This window comes from Mus caroli, unplaced genomic scaffold, assembly GCF_978045245.1.
Source record: "Mus caroli unplaced genomic scaffold, Mus_caroli_1 scaffold_8, whole genome shotgun sequence".
Taxonomy (NCBI): domain Eukaryota; kingdom Metazoa; phylum Chordata; class Mammalia; order Rodentia; family Muridae; genus Mus; species Mus caroli.
In genome coordinates, this window is record NW_028227263.1 from 33485196 (window position 1) to 33507291 (window position 22096).

Consider the following 22096-nt stretch of genomic DNA (forward strand, 5'->3'; position numbering starts at 1 on the left):
AGCTCCTTCATGGACCACAACCTCTGTCATTGCTGGATGGCTTCACTACTTCCTCTCAGGTCTTCTCTCCCCTTGCCCACTTCAGCTGACTTGCCTGCCACGCCCAGTCTCCTGTTGCACAGGAAGGCCTCTGTCAGTGTCTAGTTCAGCCCCCACGCATCCCCGTATCTCAGTGGTAATTTGACTGGCCGTCATTCTGTTTTCTTGGTATTTTCTAGGTTGGACTACTAAGAAGGATGCTGTAATTATTGCCCGGCTCATCTTTAAGTGCCAAACCTCGTGATAGGCCACAGGCAAGCAAGCCTCCTGCTTGGCCATCTGGTCAAAACAGCCCAGTCTGGATTATGTGGTATCAAATATGGCCACCTAAGGTATCCATCCTTGCAGCATTGGAACACAGTCCAGCAGCAGCACCCCTGACATTTGTAACAATGTTGCAAGGTCTCTGATTCTGATCACCTGTAATTAGACAGTTTTGGTGATGGGACAAGAGCTAAGAATTTTTTCCTTTAATTCTTAAAATCCCACCAGCCTAACTCTCAGAAGACAGACTGGGCATTTTGTTGGATTGAGAGATGGAAAGTTAGCATGAGTCAGCTGGGATCCACAGAATTTACCAATTTTCTGATCTAGCTTGGAAAACTAGCCAAGGATCTTTCTTTCCCAAAGCCATGTATGTGGTTGCTGTAGGATCAGAGAAGTCAGGGTTTAGCTTACAAAAGGCAGAGATGCCCCATTCCCCAGGGAATTAGTGAGATGAGGTGTCCACCCTCATGGGAAATGAGAGACAGAATGGACCCCAGGCTCATTCAGAGAAACATGGGGAACTGGGAAAGACAGAGACTACATCTCCTCATAGAAACATCTAGACTTCATTAGAACTACTGTTACCTGCTTCCAGAAGTGGACAGAATCCCCAGAAAAATGACTCTGCCAAGTCCATTGTTTTGTGTTTGTGGCATCTGAATTTGATAGAAGTAGTCTGGACCAAGATGGCACCTGTCCTGGATCACTTATAAGTGAGTCTCACTGTTCCTTGATGCTTATCTGAATCTTTCGTGTGAACCTGTGTGAGGATGCGTGATATATGTGTGAATTTGTATGCATTCACGGCCACATGATGCACGCCACAGCTTGATTGTAGAGGTTAGGAGACAACTTTGGGGAGTCAGGTCTTATCTTTCCTCAAGGGCCTTAGTGAAGAACCTCCGGTCTTTAAACTTGGGCTACAAATGCCTCACCCAGCCATCTCAGTGGCCTGCCAAGCTGAATTCAGCTGCATCCTTCTGATGTTGCTGTAGGTGAGACAGCAGTGTGCAGGTAAACACCGGCAGACATGCCTCTAAGATTCGTGTTTACTACTGTCCAGCATGTCTGCCATCATCACAGGGAAAGGTATGTGTGCATATAGTATAAATTATATAGTTTATATGTAGTATAAACAAATGTTAACTTAATTCTATTACTGTTGTAATTGTCTGTACTCCTACGATGCCGCACATTCACATGTGGGTAGTTTGCAGAATGTTTTTCTTCTTTAAGTACTATTTTTATTAATTCTTTGAGCGTTTTATACCATATACTTTATCCCCACCCATTTCCTCAGCCATTTAAGATGTACAGTCTCTCTCCCCTCCCCCATTTCCTCTTCCATTCACTGTCCACACCCTTCCCTCCCAACCCTCCCAACTTTGAGCTTTCTTCCCCATACCCCCACCCCACCCCCATCCCCACCTCCACCCGCTGCATCAAGTCCAGTTTATACTGACCAAACTGGTCCTGGGTGTGTGGCCTGTTCTGGCATGTGGCTGACCTCCCAAGAGTTACATCATTAAAGAGAACCCATTCTAGCCTCTCCCAGCAGCTATCAGCTACCCATAGCCCCTCACCTAGTGGTGTGGCTTCCTGCCTACCTTCCTCCCTCCATGTAGGCATTGTTGTCTGGCTTGAGCTTGTACAGGTATGGACATGTTTGTGCAGGTATGTTGGCTATATGCAACTGCCATGTTGTGTCTGGAAAACACTGTTTGCTTGAGGTCAGCCACTGTATGGATCACTGACTCATTTGATCTCTCTGTCCCCTCTTCCTTGAAGATTCCCCTGAGGGAGGAAGTCTGCTAGGTTATGGTGGGACAGAGTCTATGAGGAAGAAGGTCATCTTTCTCTGCCTCTTTGAGGCACCCCACTATAAACATTCTTTTCCAGTAAATACCATATCTGGGTTCACTGTGTGATCAAATATCCTGCAACAGAGGACCTTGTTGCAGACTGCACATGGGGAACAACACTCAAGGCTTCCATCTGATCCTCACATGTACATCACACAGAGAGACACACTGAAACATACACACAAACACACACATATACACACACACACACAAACATACATGTGTACACAGACACACAGACACACAGACACACACACACACACAAGCATATACTCCTTCCCATTACTGGGAATCAAGCTCAGAGTTTTCCCTGCACGTGCCAGGTAAGGATTCTACCACACCACTAAACTACATGGCCCGCCACAATGCTTCCACTCTATGAAGTCCCTAGAGAGCTCAGATTTGTAAAGACACAAAGCAGAGCATTGTTCTCCAGGACCTGCAGAAGGAGGGATGAGGCTGTTTCATGGGTGCTGGGTTTCAGTTTTACAATATGAAAAGGGTTAGGGATGGCTAGTGCCATAACAGTGTGAATGACTACTAATTAGAATGTACATGTTAAACGGCTGAGCCAGAGGGCAGCCTGTCTTTCTTGAGTACTCTATGACAATGGTTGTTTTTCCTTATATATCTTATAGGTGTTTATGGCGTGTGTGTGTGTGTGTGTGTGTGTGTGTGTGTGAGAGAGAGAGAGAGAGAGAGAGAGGGAGAGAGAGAGAGAACACGTGTCACAGCATCACAGCATACACTTGTGCAGGTCAGAAGACAACCTTACTATCAGTCCTTGTCTTCCACGGGGTTGAGGCAGGATCTCTTGTTGTTTTCCACTGTGAATGCCAGGCTAGCTACCCTCAAGCTTTGGGGATTTTCTGTCTCTACCTCCTTTCTCACCATGGGAGCAATGGGGTCAAAGATGTGCCACCTCCTGGTTTATGTGGGCAGCTTCTGGGGACTTAAGGGACAAGCCCTCTCTCTGCCTACTGAGCCATCTTGACAGCCCAACTCTTTGTTGCTTTTTAAAGAACTCTTGAGTTGCAGCTGGTTGCATGTTTTGATTTCTGCAAACAGAACAAGGAATCCAGACCTTCAGGAAATTATCACACATAAAGTGTTTAAGGGTGCTCTGCGTTGGTCACCTCTGCTAGTGTGCCCCGCTACAGTGCTCCATCTGGAGCACTTCCTTGTGTTGGGTGGTTAATCCTGCCTCTATCCCCAACTCTCAGTCTGAAATTTTAGCTGATACAGTTAGTGAGCGGCCCGGGTCTCCCAGTGGAGAGCAAAGATTATATTCATCCAGCTTCCACGACTGGTAGTTACCAGGGATTTACAAACTGGCTCCAGATTCCAGTCAGAACTGAATCTTAAGTCCCAACCAAGATCTCTGGAGGTGGGAATGGAGTGCTGGTGAGGCAGAGAAGATCCACAGGGCTTCAGGCCAAGAACCCACCCACTGAGAACCCCAGCTGTCTCGTCTTCCTCCCACACCCATCCTGCCCCGGGGAGAGGACCAGCTGGAAGCAACACAGAGAACAGGAGCGGAAAGCCCAAGCCCAAAGCCTCATCTAGAGGTCACAGCAGCCTCCCAGCAGATAGGAAAAGGAGACTGGGGAGAGGCGGCAGAGACCAGGGAACAAAACTCACACCACCCTGCCAGAGCCAGGCAGGCAGCCTGGGTCCACGCCACTGTCACCCCTGTTTCCGTCCACAGACTGTCTTGGAGAATGTCTGAGACTAGGGAAGGCTTTTCAGTCAGCTGACCTCAGGACCCAAACCAAGGAACTGTCCAGTGACTTGTACCTTGGGTCGTGAGCTGTCTTTGAAATCAGTAATTTAGCTTCCCCCACCTCACCCAAAGCTGGCTGAGGATGGCCATGAATGTTTCCTGTCAGAACAGAGCAGCAGTGGATCTAGTCTAGAGGAAAGCCAGCCCTCATGAGAACTGCCTACACCAAAAAAAAACCAACAAAAAACCCCCCAAAAAGGGCCTGAAGAAGAGCATCTGTCACTTCTAGACCATTCAGGCCAGTCCTAAGTGGGAAAGAAGGTCTCAGACCAGGTGCTTGAGGCAATCAATCAATCAATCAATCAATCCTTATTTGTTACTTAGTGGGTTGTTGGTTGTTTTGTTTCGTTTTGTTTGGAGACAGGGTAGATCTCTCACATACCCCATACTTATCTCCAATTCTCAATAGCTCAGGGTAACTTTGAACTCCTTGATCCTCCTGCCTCCACCTCCCGAGTGCTGAGATTTCAGGTATGCATACCTCACTATGTTTATGCACTGCTGGGAATCGAACCTGGGACTCTGTGCAGGTTAGGCAAGCACTCTACCAACTAAGCCCCAGCCTTAGCCCTGATATTTGGGATATTTTGGGTTTTATTCCTTCAATTTTGGGAAAGGCTCTATAAACTCACACTTAACTTGGGCCCTTCTCTGTAGAAAAGGAGCTTAAGTGAATGCTCTCTGAGCGCAAAACTTCCCTCCTCCCAGTTTCTTTTTTTTTTTAAGATTTATTTATTTATTATATGTAAGTACACTGTAGCTGCCTTCAGACACTCCAGAAGAGGAAGTCAGATCTCGTTACGGATGGTTGTGAACCACCATGTGGTTGCTGGGATTTGAACTCTGGACCTTTGGAAGAGCAGTTGGGTGCTCTTACTCACTGAGCCATCTCACCAGCCCCCCAGTTTCTTATATTAGGCAAGTTATACATATTCATGGTAGGAAACGGATTTGGAAAATACAGACGGAAAAATGAAGCCCTCCAAACCCTCTCCTCCAGATCCAGTCACTGTTGGTACTGGTGGACTATGTTCCCAGACTTTGTTAAATGCAAGTGCAAATATGTGGTTTTTACATGAATCTCATGTAATTACATAAATTACATGTGATTCATGTAAGAACATTATAAGCAATACACTACAAAAAAATCAGTCTCCACAGATATACAGAGCTGCATTTTAACCATGTTATATATCTCATTGTGATATACCACCATTTATTTAACTCTTCTCATCCATTTTTTTTTTAAGATTTATTTTTACACCGGGCGGTGGTGGTGGTGGCACATGCCTTTAATCTCAGCACTTGGGAGGCAGAGACAGATTTTTGAGTTCTAGTTCAGCCTGGTCTACAGAGTGAGTTCCAGGATAGCCAAGTCTACACAGAAAAACCCTGTCTCAAAAAAAAAAATTTTTTTTTTATTTTTAAATTCTGTGTCTGTGCATGTGAGTGCAATGCTTGGGGAAGCCAGAAGAGGGTGCTTGATCCCTTGATCCTCTCTTAGAGCAACAAGTATCCTTTTCTTTTTTTAAAATGTTAATTTTTTTATTAGATATTTTCTTCATTTACATTTCAAATGCTATCCCCTTTCCTAGTTTCCTCTCTGAAAGTCCCCTATACCCTCCCCCCACAGCCTTGCTCCACACCCCACCCACTCCTGCTTCCTGGCCCTGGCATTCCCCTGTACTGGGGCATATATTCTTCGCAAGACCAAGGGCCTCTCCTCCCATTGATGGCTGACTAGGCCATCCTCTGCTACATACAACTAGAGACACAAGCTCTGGGGGGTACTGGTTAGTTCATATTGTTGTTCCTCCTATAGAGTTGCAAACCCCTTTAGCTTCCTTGGGTACTTTCTCTAGCTCCTTCATTGGGGGCCCTGTGTTCCATCCAATAGATGACTGTGAGCATCCACTTCTGTATTTGCCAGGCACTGGCATAGCCTCGCAAGAAATAGCTATATCAGGGTCCTGTCAGCAAAATCTTTCTGGCATATGCAATTGTCTGGGTTTGGTGGTTGTTTATGGGATGGATCCCCAGATGGGGCAGTCTCTGGATGGTCCTTACTTCCATCTCAGCTCCGAACTTTGTCTTTGTAACTCCTTCTATGGGTATTTTTGTACCCCATTCTAAGGAGCAAAGTATCCACACTTTGGTCTTCCTTCTTCTTGAGTTTCATGTGTTTTGCAAATTGTATCTTGAGTATTCTAAATTTCTAGGCTAATATCCACTTATCAGTGAGTGCATATCATGTGATTTCTTTTGTGATTGGGTTACCTCACTCAGGATGATACCCTCCATTTGCCTCCATCCATTTGCATAAGAATTTCATAAATCCATTGTTTTTAATAGCTGAGTAGTACTCCATTGTGTAACTATATTACGTTTTCTGTATCCATTCCTCTGTTGAGGGACATCTGGGTTCTTTCCAGCTTCTGGCTATTATAAATAAGGCTGCTATGAACATAGTGGAGCATGTGTCCTTATTACAAGTTGGAACATCTTCTGGGTATATGCTCAGGAGAGGAATTGCTGGATCTTCCGGTAGTACTATGTCCAATTTTCTGAGGAACCGCCAGACTGATTTCCAGAGTGGTTGTGCAAGCTTTCAATCCCACCAGCAATGGAGGAGTGTTCCTCTTTCTCCACATCCTCGCCATTATCTGCTGTCACCTGAATTTTTGATCTTAGCCATTCTGACTGGTGTGAGGTGGAATCTCAGGGTTGTTTTGATTTGCATTTCCCTGATGATTTAGGATGTTGAACATCTTTTCAGGTGCTTCTCAGCCATTCGATAATCCTCAGGTGAGAATTCTTTGTTTAGCTCTGTACCCCATTTTTAATAGGGTTATTTGATTTTCTGGAGTGCAGCATCTTGAGTTCTTTGTATATATTAGATATTAGTCCTCTATCTGATTTAGGATTTGTAAAGATCCTTTCCCAATCTGTTGGTGGCCTTTTTGTCTTATTGACAGTGTCTTTTGCCTTACAGAAACTTTGTAATTTTATGAGGTCCCATTTGTTGATTCTCAATGTTACAGCACAAGCCATTGCTGTTCTGTTCAGGAATTTTTCCCCTGTGCCCATATCTTCGAGGCTTTTCCCCACTTTCTCCTCTATAAGTTTCAGTGTCTCTGGTTTTATGTAGAGTTCCTTGATCCACTTAGACTTGAGCTTTGTACAAGGAGATAAGAATGGATCAATTCACATTCTTCTACATGATAACTGCCAGTTGACCCAGCACCATTTGTTGAAAATGCTCTTTTTTCCACTGGATGGGTTTAGCTCCCTTGTCAAGGATCAAGTAACCATAGGTGTGTGGGTTCATTTCTGGGTCTTCAATTCTATTCTATTGATCTACCTGTCTGTCATGGTGATTCCACCAGAGGTTCTTTTATTGTTGAGAATAGTTTTTGCTATGCAACAAGTACTCTTAATGACTAAATTATCTCTTTAGACCCTGTCTTTAAGAAAAACCAAAAAAAAAAGAAAATTAAAATTAAAAAAAAGTAACTAAAAAAAAAGAAAACAATTTCAAAAGGAACAACAACAACAGCAACTCACGATGGGATTTCAGTGTAACTCCTTTTAAGACAGAGATGGGAGATGAACACAACGCATCCCTGATCCATTTATTTCTTCAGAATAAATTATTTGGGCTGGTGTGGTGAATGAACACCTGACGATTAAGAATGATCCTAGCACTTGCGAAGCACAGACAGGAGGATGAGAACACGTTCAAGGTCACCCTCAGCTACACAGCCTCAGCTACACAGCAAGCTCGAGGCTAACCTGGTCTACCTGAGACCCTGTCTCGAAACAACAAAAGATTTAAATTCCTAAACCCTAACTTTGCAATGGTTGGGTCAGAACGTTTTTTGCAATTCCATTAATCTCTTCAGTCAATCATTTTGATCAATCTACAAGTGTGTTCCTTCAAGATGGCAGACCTGGAACTGCGCTTAGAAACTAGAGCGGTGCTTGGTTTTCTCAGACACAAACATCCACTAAAGCTAGTTTCAAAACAAAATCCCTTACTTCTCCTCTATGAGCTCATCAATAACTAATGACATTTAAAAGACACACAGTCTTGTTTTGACTTTGGTTGTCTGCTAAACAAAAGCCTGCATGGCAGATATACTGGGGAGTTCACTTGCCACACACTTTTCTGCAAGATTAGACGTAGCTACTGACCTTCTTACAGTCATTCGCCTTCCAACCTGCCATCCTCCTGCCCTCAATTCCTCCTAGCTGCTCTCCTCTTTCCTCTCCTCATTTCCCCTTTCTTGTTTATCATCATCATTGTCGTCACCATCATCACCATCATCATCATCACCATCTGAGTGTGTATTATCACTGTGTGTGTATGAGTGTAAGTGTGAACACACATGTGAGGGTTGGGGAACAGTTTGGGCAGTCAGTTCTCTCCTACCTTGGGTTCCAGGGACAGAACTCAGGTCATTAGGCTTATTCAGCAACCACCTTTACCCACTAGCCGGAGAAACCTGGTCTTGAGCAATCCTCTGGCCTCCACTTCTAAAGCAGCCCACTTTCTCTCTCTTTCAACATGGCCTCACATATCCCATATTGGCTTTGGACTTGCTCTGTAGCTAAGGATGACTTTAAACTGATCCTCCTGCCTCTACCTCCTGAGTGCTGGATTACTGAGTGTCCACCACACCTAGTTTGTGCTGAGAATCAAAGTCAGGGTTCCCTGCAGAGGAGACAAGCATTCTGCCAACCGAGCCCCAGCCCCAACCCCAAGCCTGTTCCTTCTCTCATTCACCTTTGTTCCGTCTTCCTGGCAGGCCTTGTCCCTTCTGTACAGGGAGACCTTTTGGAGTTGGGCAAGGATTTCAGCTGCACAGGAATGTCCATGAACTCTTGAGTTGGGGTATTTGTGATTTCAGTTCTGAGGAAACGGGATTGCTTTGACGTCCCCTGACTCATCTTTCTCTTTAACTTATTTCCTGTAAGTGAGGCACTCATTTGGGGCAGGGCTGTGGTCATACAGCATCCCCTTCAGAGTGGTTGTCCCGGCCAGGGATCATCTGAGCAGGGCCCCTTACAGACATGATCTAGAGCAAATGCTCACTGGCTGGCTCTGCAATCTTACGAGTTCCTGGAGCAGCCCTAAGGGCCGCCTCGAATTAATAATAGGAAACACATGCTCCATCTGCCTGCTAATGGTGACAAAGCCATTTGTGTTCAGCATGGCCACAATCATTCTACAGATGAAACTCTTTCTAAAACTCATCACCCAGGCTGTTCAATCATCCTCACGGAGTGGGAAGACTCCCTCCCACCCCCGCCCCTGCCCCCGTCCCCTCCCCATCCCACTTAAGGCCTCTCTCCCAAAGCAGCCAGTTCAGCACGAAGGAGGCATCTTGCCGCTGAAAAAGGGGAGCAGAATAGAAACAGTTCACCCGACTTTTCAAACTTTCTGCTCCTAATAAGGCAGGCAAAGATCAATGCCAGTAGCTAAAGTGGAGAAGATGCTGCAGTCTTTCCATGGGGATCCTGGGAGCTCCGCACGACTCCCGTGGGTTTCAAAGACCAAATCAATCGGTTACAAGGCTGGTTCATTAAGGAAAAAAATAAATAGAAAAGGGACTGTTATTAGCAAAATGTTAAATCCCTTTCTGTTTTCTTCTGACTGGAAACAGAAAGATTTCTTTGATATCTGAAATAGAAGTTGAATTATTGACTGATCATATTAATGTTGAGTTCTACTACTGTCATATATCAAAATGAAATTAGTCTAACATTTATGCTTCAAATTAAGATCTGGGATAAAATACACTGCAGCCCATAGAATGTCTTAGGTTCAGATGTAAAGGTCAGCCCCGCTCTGAGAATAAACACTAGCTAATCCTCTCCCTGTCCCCTCCAAATAAATCTAAGTGGCAATGACCTCAGAGAGGGCTGTCTGGCCATCAAAGCACTACTAAGGATGGGCTCTGACAGGCACAGTGATGCTGCGGGCTGCTGATGAGGGCGGTGTGGCTGAAATGCAGAGCTGTCAAAACTCAGCTTGCTCCTACAACCTGAAGGGAGAGCCTCCTGAGAGTGACTCGATGCGGCAGACCAGTTTCTCTCTCATCCCTTCTGCTGCGCTCCAGGCTTCTCATCACATCTTTGCTTTCAGATACACAATGCCTTTGGGGGGCTCTGAGAACCATGAATGGGTTCCACCTTCTCGGGATGAAGTCGTGGTACTGACTTACTGTCCTCAGTAAGTTACATAATCAAGGCATTCCGTGGGGAGGGAAAAGCAAGCAGTTAAGGCAGGCTGTCTGGGGCCAGCCGCTTGCTCCTGCCGGCCCACGGTATGTGACACTGTACGTCTAGCCTTCCATTCACAAAGAACACCCCCATCCCTCTCTGTGGTCAGACTTCTTGTTTTGGAGAGAACACATCTCCACCCAGAAGCCTTCCTGTCATTAAGTTTTGCCGAGTCTTTCCGGGCCCAATCCTTAGATACCACGAACCTCACCCACCCAGGTCACCACGATCCTTGGATTCCTCACCATCCAAGTCCCACATAACAAACTGACAAAGGACCCAATCCCCTCTCTCCCCAGTTTTTAAGTGGTGCTGGGGATCAAACCCAGGGCCTCGTGCATGCTAGGCAAGTGTACTACCGCTGAGCCACATTGCTAGCTCTCTAGATTCCATTTCAAATATCACCTTTTATAATTTTGTTTACCTCTTAGGAAAATAAGACCAAATGTTTGTAAGGATTTGTTGGACTGTATTTTCACTTTCCAAACACCAACTCAAGGAATCAAGAAAGGAATTCTCTGCAGCCACAAGAATGCCTTTCTCCCCCTGCCAAATCAGAGGCTGATACCCAGATAAGCAACAGGGTACAAACAAAGAAAATAAGACTCTCCCAACGCTTTCTGATGCATTCTCTTACTTCACCTTATACCTCCTTAGTGCCCGCTTCCTTTTCTTCCTCGTGTTTATTTTTGTTTTGTGTTGTGTTCCGTAGCACTAGGGACTGAATCTAGGCCATCATGCCTTGGCGGCCAGCTCTCTACCACTGAGCTACGACGCTTTTGTTCAAAAAAAAAACTTTAATGTTCTTATTTTAATTGTACTCTCATGGTCTTAAGTGTCTCCAGCAATGCTAAAAGGAAAAAAAATATGGAAGTATTATTTAATATTAACTTGGAGCAAAGAGGATGATTTTGGGGGCACTACAAATAAAAATTTCACATTAAACCACTTGAGCGGCTCCAGATTTGCAGGAAAAGCAACAAACTAATTGTGCCGAGTCTTGGACCAGGGAGGTGGGCTATCGGAAAATGTAAATAACTCCTGCCTGGCACCTCTAGCTATTTTTGTTTTAATTTAAGAACCGGAATGTAATTATCTCTTATTTACTACAGTCACAAACACCGCCAAAGGGAAAATAAACCATTCCTTTTGGGATGAAGTTGCTGACAAAGGTTTGACAAAGAAAAATAATTAATAGCTCCACGCTGGCACGGAGCTGAGGTTTGGCTAAGTGGGCGTGCCAGGCACAGTCACCACTCAGCTCTCAGATCCTGGGGCTGGCCAGGGGTAGAGCATGCGCCTGATTGGGGCCTTTCCGAAGCTTTAGACTGTTGTGTGGGGCAAAAGGCCCAGGAGGCTCTGAATACTCTCCTTTGGTCTTTCTCCTCTGCAGACTTGCTGCTGTGCGCTACAATGATAAAATTTCTGTTTGTGAGAGACCCCGGTGCCTTTCATCTGAGGCAAACAACCTTCCAGTTTGTTGCTGGACTTTGCCGTTGAGAATCTCATCCTGAAAAAACAGTGGAACCGGCAGCCAATGTCCTAGAGCCTGGGCGGCAGTTCATGTAACCACACCGGTCCCAAAGGCTTCGGATGGGCGAGATTGCAGGATCCTGTGCAGGTGAAATCACATGCCGCCAAGTCAAACCCTGAAGAGGAAGATGCTGAGGGGTGGGGTACATGGTGTCTGTACACACTCCTGAGGACCTGGGCTCAGACCCCCACATCGAATGCAAGCATGGGGTGGGTATTCACTAACTCAAGACTCGGGCTGGAGTGGTGGACGCAGGCCCATCCCTATAGGAAGAATCCTCCTCTTAACCGTACACAGGTCTAGTCTACCATAGCTTGCACTTTAAGTAAGCTATAGAAGCTTTGGACACAGTGTTCAGTTTTAGCAGACAGACATCCCTTGTCTTTTTTGTCTATTGCGGATGCTAGGAAGCTCATGGCCCCAGAAAGGAAAGATAGAATTGTTCTTTTTATTATTGTTATTAATGAAGGGTTCACCTGTCACAACCTCCTGTGATAGCCCTCTGCTTCCCTGGGGCATGGGAAGGCCTTCCAACAGGCAACTTGACTAGATCCTTCAGGGATGTGCAAAGAATTCAGGTCTGGACGGCAGGCAGGATCTGACTGTGGTCTGGAGAAGTCACTTAACTGTCCTGGCCTTGGTTTCCCCTCTGAACAGCCAAGGATTATGTTGGTTCAATTCTCCTTATATCCAAAGGAGAACAAACATGGAGCAGGAACCAAATCCACCAAAGCCACCGTCGTTACGACCATAGCAATATCAACAATGAAAGAGGAAGAATAAAACTCCATAGAGCCACGTCTAATCTCACCTCCACCACACAAATTAACACAGCTACTCCTCTCCCCGTCTTCCTAGAACTCAGGACAGTCGGTGTTCCAACTTCTCAGTGGAATACCTGTTAAGAATTTCTAAACCAAGGTGAGCCCTTTAAACACTGAAATGGAAGGAAATCAGGAAGCCCTCATCAAGGTCTGGTTGCACACATAATAGAAGCTCATTTATCTCTACCAGCGTCATTTCATGGCTCTCGGTAGCTTTTGTCCTCTTTGTAGACCTCTGGGGTAAAGGACATTTGGGGCCTACACATGTTTGCAGAACAGGCTGGTACATCCTGTCCTTGCTACAGAGCCTGGCACATCGGTGGCAAAACAGACTTCTCTTTTGACACACTTTCTTTCAGGAGTCTGGTGGCTGTAGAAACCACCCCAGCCTTCATCCCCTGCTGGCTGCTAAACTGCCTCCTGGAGCCCCCTGGTGGCCAGTACTATATTCACACCCCCAGCCACACACTCTAGGACAAGGAGAAAATACCCTTTAAAAATCCACTCAAAGGTGAATCACTGGTACGTATTACCATACCCGAGGGCACCCTGCATGTTCCTTGAGGCTGCCCTGGAAAATGACACCTTTCTCCAATGTCCCATCCATTTCTTATCCTCTGGTGTCTTCTGTGTACCAGGCTGTGTTGGCAGAAGAAGAGTAGCAAGCTCCCAGGGAGCTTTCCAGCATACAACAGAATGATCACACCTAAGCAAGCCCTGGAGACTGCACCAGTTGCCTCAGGAAAAGTGGAGACAAAAGGAGTGCAGAGGTGAAGAGTCAACTAGACTTTGCCATCTTTCCCAAGACTTCAGAAGGGAGCCAGGTAGAGAGAATGAAAGGCATTCCATGGAGGGGGAGTCAAGTGCTCAGGAAGTTAGACGCTCTCAGGAGGGAGAGTGACGAAAGGCCAGTGACACATGCAGGGATAAATGGAGAAGGCTCTTGAAAGCCTTGTGTATCATTGTGTCAGCACTGACTTTTCTAAGCATGCTGTAGGCTTCATACATCATTTGATTCCAATTTCACAGATGCTACGTAGGCCATCCATGACAAACCAACTCAACGCAGCCTATGAGGAGATGGTCAGAAGCACCCAACTTCCTGGAAATATAAGCTCTAGGGGCTGGACAGATGGCTCAGTGGTTAGGAGCACTTGTTGCTCTTCCAGAGGACCTGGGTTTGATTCCTAACACCCACATGGTGGCTCACAACCATCTGTAACCCTAGTCCCAGAAGATCAGGTACTTTTTTTTTTTGCCTCTGTGAGCACTATATGAATAAGATGCACAGATATACAAGCAGGCCAAAAATGTCCATCACACCAAAAAAAAAAAAAAAGGCAAAAATTTTAGAAAGAAAATATAAGAACCAAGGAAAGCCTGAAACCTATCCCTACCACAAGGAGATTAGGAATCTGGGACCACCTAAGGAAATGTGGTCCCGGAGCAGAGAAAGATGGTTCTTAGGTAAGAAGAGCTAAGAGAATCTAATCAAAGTGTGGGTGTGTCCTCTAGTGAAAGCTGTGCATCAGTACTGGCTCACCCACTGTAACCAAGGTCTCCCACCAGCGTGAGTCTACGGTAGGGGGAATTCAAGTCTTCTCCAAAAAACAAATTAAACCCTATTTTAAAATTATTACTGTTCACCTAAATATCTAAAGGAAAAGAAATGAAGGGATCTTTCAAAAGAACAAAGAAAGAAAAACCTTTGAGACAGTCTTTCATTGCGCCTAGAGTTGTGTTTTCAGGCTACATGGCAACCAGTAAGCCCTAGTGACGTGACATGGATGTTATTACACATGTGCCCACACGTGTGGCGATCAGAGGAGAACTTTCTGGAGTCTCTCCTCTCCTACCGTGGGTTCTGGGGGACAGAATTCAGGCCACAGGCTTTCATAGTAAGTATGTACTTTTACCATTCCGTCAAGCCAGTCTTCAGCTTCTGATTCGGTCCCTTCCACTTCCCATTGCCTGGGCCTCCCGAGTGCTGGGACCACAGGCTTGTACCACGATGCTCAGGCTTATGCAGTACTGGGGTGGCACCCAGGGCTTTGGGTACACTAACTAGGTGAGCTCTCAGCCATCTGAGCCTCTCGGTTTTACACAAAGGTTCCATGTGATGAGTCACTAAAAAGGAAGGCTCTATGGTGATTTTTTTCCCCCTGTTTTATTTTCACATTTGAAGCTAAGATGGTTGTGGTGGTGAAGGGTCCTCAGCTGTGTCCAGAGAAGGAAGGACATGGGTTTTGGAGTGAGCAATCTGGCAGGCTCAGTGTGAATCACAGACTGGTTGCGGGCACTGGGCCCTATTGAGATTTGCCGGTGATGCGTCCAGAGAGAGGAGGAGAAACAAGCAAGAGAGAACCAACTTCCCTAAAAGGAGAAAGCAAGAGGCCTTGTGTAGGACCCCTTGGATCCAACCACAACCAATCAAATGTATCCACGGCTAAGCCCCAAATGTACGCCTGGAACAGGCTGGGCTGGCCCTCTGCAGACCGGCCTGACAGCTAGTCAAGGGAAAACAACCGCAGCACAGGAGGTGAAGCAGCTGGCTGGGGCCCTGGCTAAGGGAAGGGAAGGGCTTAGAGGGAGTTTCCTGAGAGCTGAAACAAGCTAGGGTGTTTCACATAGGAGGCTTGGAAGCTAAATCTTGAATCTCAGGCAGAACAGACAAAGGAGATCCCACATCGGTCTGAGGGCCATCCGATCCCTGATCTACAGTCCCTGATCCATACTGACTAAGGGTCCTGGGACTGCATATCCAACCATGCTCCCTGAATTCTGTAGCTTCCCCTGCTCTCCATGGTCACTTAAAATCAGGACTCAGTGTGCCACCTGGAAACACGCTTGCTATCTGCATTCCTTGAAGCTAGGGACATGTCAGCAAGTCCAGTCACTCCTCCAAAGGCATGATATCATTCCACATAGCCTGGCAAGCTCTGTAAAGAGACTTCCTCCTCTTCCTCCTCCTCCTCCTCCTCCGCCGCCTCCTCCTCCTCTTTCTTTTTGAGACAGGTTCTCATGATGGAGTCCTATCTAGCCTAGAACTTACTCTGTAGACCAGGCTGGTGTTGAACTCACAGAGATTCATCTGCTTCTGCCTCCCAAGTGCTAAGATTTAAAACACTCACTACACCTGGAAAAAAAAAAAACAGACTTACAATTTCTCAGCCAAAGGTTATAACAGAATGTGCTACAGTTAAGGATATTTGGTACAAAAATGTTGTTTGTATTCCTCTTGCTGCTGCAACCAATTACCACATATTTAGTGGCTTAAAACAACGCACATTCATTATTTCACAATGGTGGAGGTCAGAAGTCACAATAGGTCTCACTGGGCTGGAGTCAGGACGTCAGCAGGCCCATGTTCTCTTCTGGAGGTTCTGAGGAGAATCTCTGCCCTTCCCTTTTTCAGGTGCTGGTGGCCTCCAACATGGCTTGGCTCATGGCTCCTCACCCTGTGTTTACAGTCTGTCCTGTCACATATCTCTGACCTCTCATCCCTGGCCACAGCTCCCTGTAGCTCTCAGGTCCCTCTCCTCCACTTTTAAGGTCCCTTGCCAGTGCAGGCACACACACACACCTGATGATTCAAAATCATTTCTATTTTTACAGTCACTCGATTGATTACCTTAATGATAATTCGACTTTTACTGTTAATTTCTCATCATCATGAAAGACCCTAGGGATTAATATGTGGAATTTGGAGGGGCCATTATTTACTGGACTGCTCTAGCTTCTCATAACCCATGAAAAACATTGAAAAAAAGAATGAGAAGATTGAGATCCGGTGTGGTGGTGTATTCCTTTTACCCCAGTATTTGGGAGGCAGAGGCAGGTAGATTTCTGTGAGTTCAAGGTCAGCATGGTCTATATATTTCTATATATTGAGTTCCAGGGCAACCAGAGCTCTGTAAAGAGAAGAAAACTAAAAGGTTGACCTGATGCTTGGTATCGCAGTTTTCAGCCCAGGGCAGGAGCTCCATCACTCTGTGTAAGGAGAGAGGAAGCCTCCTGACAGCTGCTGACCATGTGGCAGAGGGAGAGCTGGGGAGAGGAGCCTCTCCAAAGACCCAACAGTGACTTAGTTCCTCCAACTAGGTCTGATTCTCAACAGTCTATTAGGCTATGAACTTAAGTGTAGACTCACACATTGATGAAGACAGGACTCCCATGGTTCAATCACACCTCAACAGCACCACCAGCTGGAGAGCAAACCTTCAACCCATGAGCTTTTAAGGGTGCTTAATCCTATCTGCCACCTACCACACGCTTGTCTTCTTAAAAAAAATTATAGTATTTATTTGTTTGTTTATCCATTTATTTATTTATTTGTGAGTGTGTGTGCATGTGTGCACACACATGTTTGCCAAGGTGCACATGTGGAAGTCAGAGGACTCAGTTTCTCTCTCTTTTTAATCATGTGGTTCTAGGGGTGGACAGATTTATAGGCAAGCACCTCTCCTTGAGCCAGCTTTCAGGCCCCACATCTGACCATGTCAAGTCAAATTACAGGAGGTAATAATCCTGTCTCCAGAAAGAAAAACAAAACAAAACAAAAATCCCCATTTCATCAAACATGGACAGTAACTATTTAATTTTAGACAAGGTCAATGAAGTGGACACCTCTAATCTTCAGAGCACAGCACTCCCCTGCTCAGACCCTACACTGGCTTTTCTGTGTCCTTGAAAGGATTCCTAAAAGCTCTTTTTAGACTTTAGTACCTCACCTCTCACTAGTCTTCCTAGCACCTCCACGTTGTTGCTTTGGGGTTCCTGGAAATCATGTGCCTGTGTCTGGAACATTCTCTGGGACATTCATCTTCATGATTCTCTGTGGTGGTCTGGATATGCTTGGTCCATGAGGTGGCACTATTAGGAGGTGTGGCCTTGTTGGAGGAAATATGTCACTGTGAGGGTGGGCTTTGAGGTCCTCCTCCTAGCTACCTGAGGATGCTCAGTCTTCTAGCAGCCTTCAAATGAAGATGCAGAACTCTCAGCTCCTCCTGCACCACGCCCACCTGGGTGCTACCATGCTCCTACATTGAAGATAATGAACTGAACCTGTGAACCTGTAAGCTAGCCTTAATTAAATGTTGTCTTGGTCATGGTGTCTGTTCACAGCAGTAAAAACCTAACTAAGACATTCACATAGAACAGTCCTGACCCTTTAGGTCTTGTGTCACATCCTCAGAGAGGACTTCTTCAGCCCTTCTGTCTGGTCACCTGTATGCTCCCCAGCAAGCCACGGCTACTCACAACTTCAATCGTGTGTTTGATACTGTGAATCTCATCTATGAGGCCCAGATACCTGGTCTATCCTGTTCAAAGCTATATTCCTCACTCCTAAAAATAAGACTTGGTATGTAGTTGGTGCCCTATAAATGTTTGTAAAAAGAACAAATATGAAATGTAGAAGTGAGAAGGGACACAGCCAGCTTTCCAGAGTCTCTCACTTAAAACATAGGAACCATGCCTGACTTCTGAATTTTAAAAATCACATTAGTATTTCTTTTGTATGTTTACATAAGGGCACAAACGTGCTATGTCACTCATGTGGAGGTCAGAGGACAATTTGCTGGAGTCAGTTCTCTCTTTCCACCATGGAGGCAAACACCTTTACTCTCCATCAGACACCTCGCTGGCCCCTTGCTCTGCAGACATGCTCTGTATCATCTGACTTCTGTCAGAGGATGTGGCTGTGAGAAGAAGAGAAGAAAGGATGATGGGCCCGGCTCCGAGCAGTCCTCTGCTCTGGGCGTGCGGAGGGAGAAAAAGTGATAGAGCAGAGCCCAGCTCATCCACAGAATCCAGCAGAATCCGTGCGGTCTGAAGGCGGAGGAAAAGGACAGGATGTGGTCACTGCAAACCAGGAATTCTCAATCAAGTTTGGAAAACCAATTCAAAACAAGAGCCAGGGATGCAGGGTTCACTGCTGAGGCACAGGGAGCTGCAAGACCAGGTGTGCTCAGGAGAGCATGACAGAAGGTGAGCACAGGAGAGAGGATGCACCGAGCCTAAAGCAAAGGGAAGATACAAGTTAGAAAGACAACTGGCAGAAGAAGCGAGCTGGGGGAGGGGGCTCCGGGGAAGAATGCACGCTTCATTGTTTTCTTTTTTTTCCCAAGACAGGGTTTCTCTGTGTAGCCCCTGGCTATCCTGAAACTTACTCTAGAGTGGTCTCAAATTTAGAGATCCACCTGCCTCTGCTTCCCGAGTGCTGGGATTAAAGTCGCATGCCACCACCGCCCAGCTCTTCTCAAATCGTCTTTAAAGGATGGAGGGGAAAGCTGGGAGATAAGACGGTTCAGTGGGTAGTGCAAGCTTGAGGACCAAAATTCAATATGGAACTATGGATGTGGTAGGTAGTATGCTTGTAATGACAGAACTGGGGAGGCAGAGACAGATAGATTCCTGGGGCTCACTAGACAGCAAGCCTAGCCTACCTGGCAAGCCCTGGACTCCCATTAGAGACCGTGTCTCAAAAACAAAGCAAACAAACACCAGCCAACCAGCCAATGATACCTCAAGGTGAATGACATGGAAGGTACATCACTTGAGGTTGACCTCTGACCTCCATACACACATGTGCACATATGTCCCTATACACATGTTCCACCCCCCCAATACATAGACACACAAAAAGATGGGGTAGGTTGAGCATGGCAGGACATACCAGGGATCCAGAAGGCAGGAGATGAGGGCAGAAGCCTTGGCTATACACTGAGACTCTGCCTTAAAAAGGGGGGAATGGAAGGAGGCATGGCAGGTTTTTGAGCATCAGAAAGGCCAGAGTCTTAGACATATTATTCTCTTCTGTTAGCAGAAGCCAGTATGGACTGAAAGTCAGTCAAACCCATCCCTTGTCAAGAAGAGTGTGACAAAAAGACCTCTGCACCTCGGGCTCTGCCCTCATCTAAGGCCCTGACAGTGACCCTGGGGTGACCCTAACACTTGCAGGCTGAGCAGCTGGGGACACCTGGGAAGTGTAAGATGAGAACTGTAAAGGAGCTAAGTTTCCCAGCCTCTCCCACAGCCCTAAGGGGAGTGTTTACAGTTTCCTGACCTCAGAAAGCATCCCAGAGAGCCTGCTGGGAGGAATTCCTTAGTTAGTGGGAGTGTTTTAAATGAAACACCTTAAAATATCCTTCCCTGGTTTATCTCCCCAATGCTTCAATTCCAAAGAACAACAGCCGGTAGCCCCTTCCTTCACTGGTCTTGGCCTCCCGTTCTCCTGTGGCTGCAGCAGAGCGTTGTATCCCACACCGCTGCCTTCTCAAGGCATCCCAGGGGGACTCCAGCTTTGGGAATGAGTCTTTACCAAGATGCTGCAGCCTCTGAGCAGTCACTCTTCGCCATATTCCGGTCTCGCACATTCTGAACGTCAGAATTTTGGGACCGTGTGAAGGTTAAAGGTGAGGCTCAGCTTTTCTCCACACAGCTCTGGAGACTGCAGACTCAACTGGAGCCTTTGCATCCTGCATTCCAACTGAGCTAACCCCAGGGAAGAACTCTTCAGAGGCTCCTTTGAAAAAACAGCCTTGCAAGCCAACAGTGGCCCTGACAATGACACCAACAATGACACCAATGACACCAACTCAAGAGGGCATCTGTCCCTTCTCTTCACTCACCCCCTTGCCCAGCTGTAAATATGGAACCCAGAAAGTTCTGGGTGAAAGCTTGTGCCTCCCAATTCAAATGCTAAAACCTTGCCCAGTGTGGTACAATAAAGGGAATGAGTCATGACATGGAATCTCCACACAAGGGATAAGTGCCCTCATTGGCGAGCCCCATGAGACCCCTCACCCCCACCCCTACACAAGGACACGGGACACAGAGAGCTGGTACGATCTCTGAGGAAGAGGACCCTCCGCAGACATCAAGCAGTAAGCATACTCACGTTGAGCCACCTGACTTCTAAAACTGTAAAACAACTAATTTCTGTATTTAAGCCACTTAGTGTAGGGCGTTTTTGTTAAGGTAGCCAAACAGCCTAAGACAGAGGAAGAGGAAGCTGAGCAAAAGCCCGAAGCCCGACCCCAGCTGATGCAGATGCCAGAGCCACAGGCAGGCTGGGCTAGGAGGAGGTAGGTGCGCAGAACCGAGTGGAAGAGTAGCATCCGATGCCACAGGACTAGACCTTCGCAGCCCCAAGCAAGCCACCATGATCTAAACAAGCTCTGCGGGACCCACCACAGAAGTGATTTACATTGTGGCTGTGGGTAAATAAAAACAAGACAAAGTTCTTTTCCCCTCACTGAACTTCTCTGGTAAAATTAAAATCAAAAGAATAAGATACAATTCTTTCGGTCAGTGAGTTAATAAAGGTGACAGATAATAGTGAACAAGGGTGTGGCAGTGTGCACCTGCAGTCCCAGCATGCAGGAGGCTTACATACAGAAACAAACAAAAAACAAACAGAAATATGTGTGTGTGTGTGTGTGTGTGTGTGTGTGTACAGTTTTAGAGGAGACAGGAGAATTACAAGTTCCAGGGTAGCCTGGGCTACAGAGTGAGGCCATGTCTCAATAATAACATTAACAACAGAAAGGACCCTGATATAGCTGTCTCCTGTGAGACTATGCCAGTGCCTGGCAAATACAGAAGAAGATGCTCACAGTCATCTATAGGATGGAACGCAGGGCCCCCAATGGAGGAGCTAGAGAAAGTACCCAAGATCTGAAGGGGTCTGCAACTCTATAGATGGAACAACAGTATGAACTAATCAGTACCCCAGAGCTCGTGTCTCTAGCTGTAGCAGAACATGGCCTAGTCAGCCATCATTGAGAAGAGAGGCCCCTTGGTCTTGCAAACTTTATATGCCCCAGTACAGGGGAACGCCAGGGCCAAGAAGTGGGAGTGGGTGGGTAGGGGAGCAGGGCGGAGGGAGGGTATAGGGGACTTTTGGGATAGCATTTGAAATGTAAATGAAGAAAATATCTAATAAAAATTTTAAAATAAAAAAGAAACATAAAAAAAAATAATGTTAACAACAGCAGCAGCAACAATAAACAAAGGGAGAAAAGAAAACCACAGGCACCCAGCTTCAATGAGGATAAAGCTAAACGAGCCTCTATATGTACTTCTGGCTGGGCTGTGAGTTGAGAGAATTTTCTTGGGCAGGACCTCTGAAACTTTAATGTACATGTTAACATTAATAATCCAAGAAGGAGGAGGCATGAGTTTGAGAGGGAGTAAGGGAGGTGTGGTTAGAGGGGGTTAAGGGAAAAGAAGGGTGGAAAAATATAATTGTATTTTAATTAAAAAATAAATGCATTAAAAAAGGCTTTAATGTACGTGCACATCATTGTAGATCTTGCTAAAATGCAGGCAGATTCAGGAAGCTCAGGGTGAGGTCCAAGAATCTGAGTGTTCATCAGTTCCAAGTAACCAGATGGGGTTGTCTGAATATTCACCAGGAGAAACAGTGGCCCAAGAGAATTTAGCAAGTATATCAAGAGCTTAAAATCCTCAAGTCTTCAGTAATTCCACATTAATGACT

General features: G+C 46.1%; 1 protein-coding gene across 1 annotated transcript in view; it reads right to left on the reverse strand.

The window, feature by feature from the left end:
* The window catches only part of Parva (parvin alpha), a 163512-nt gene that overhangs the window by 107989 nt on the left and 33427 nt on the right, over positions 1-22096 (reverse strand). The gene's annotated exons all lie outside the window — the stretch shown is intronic.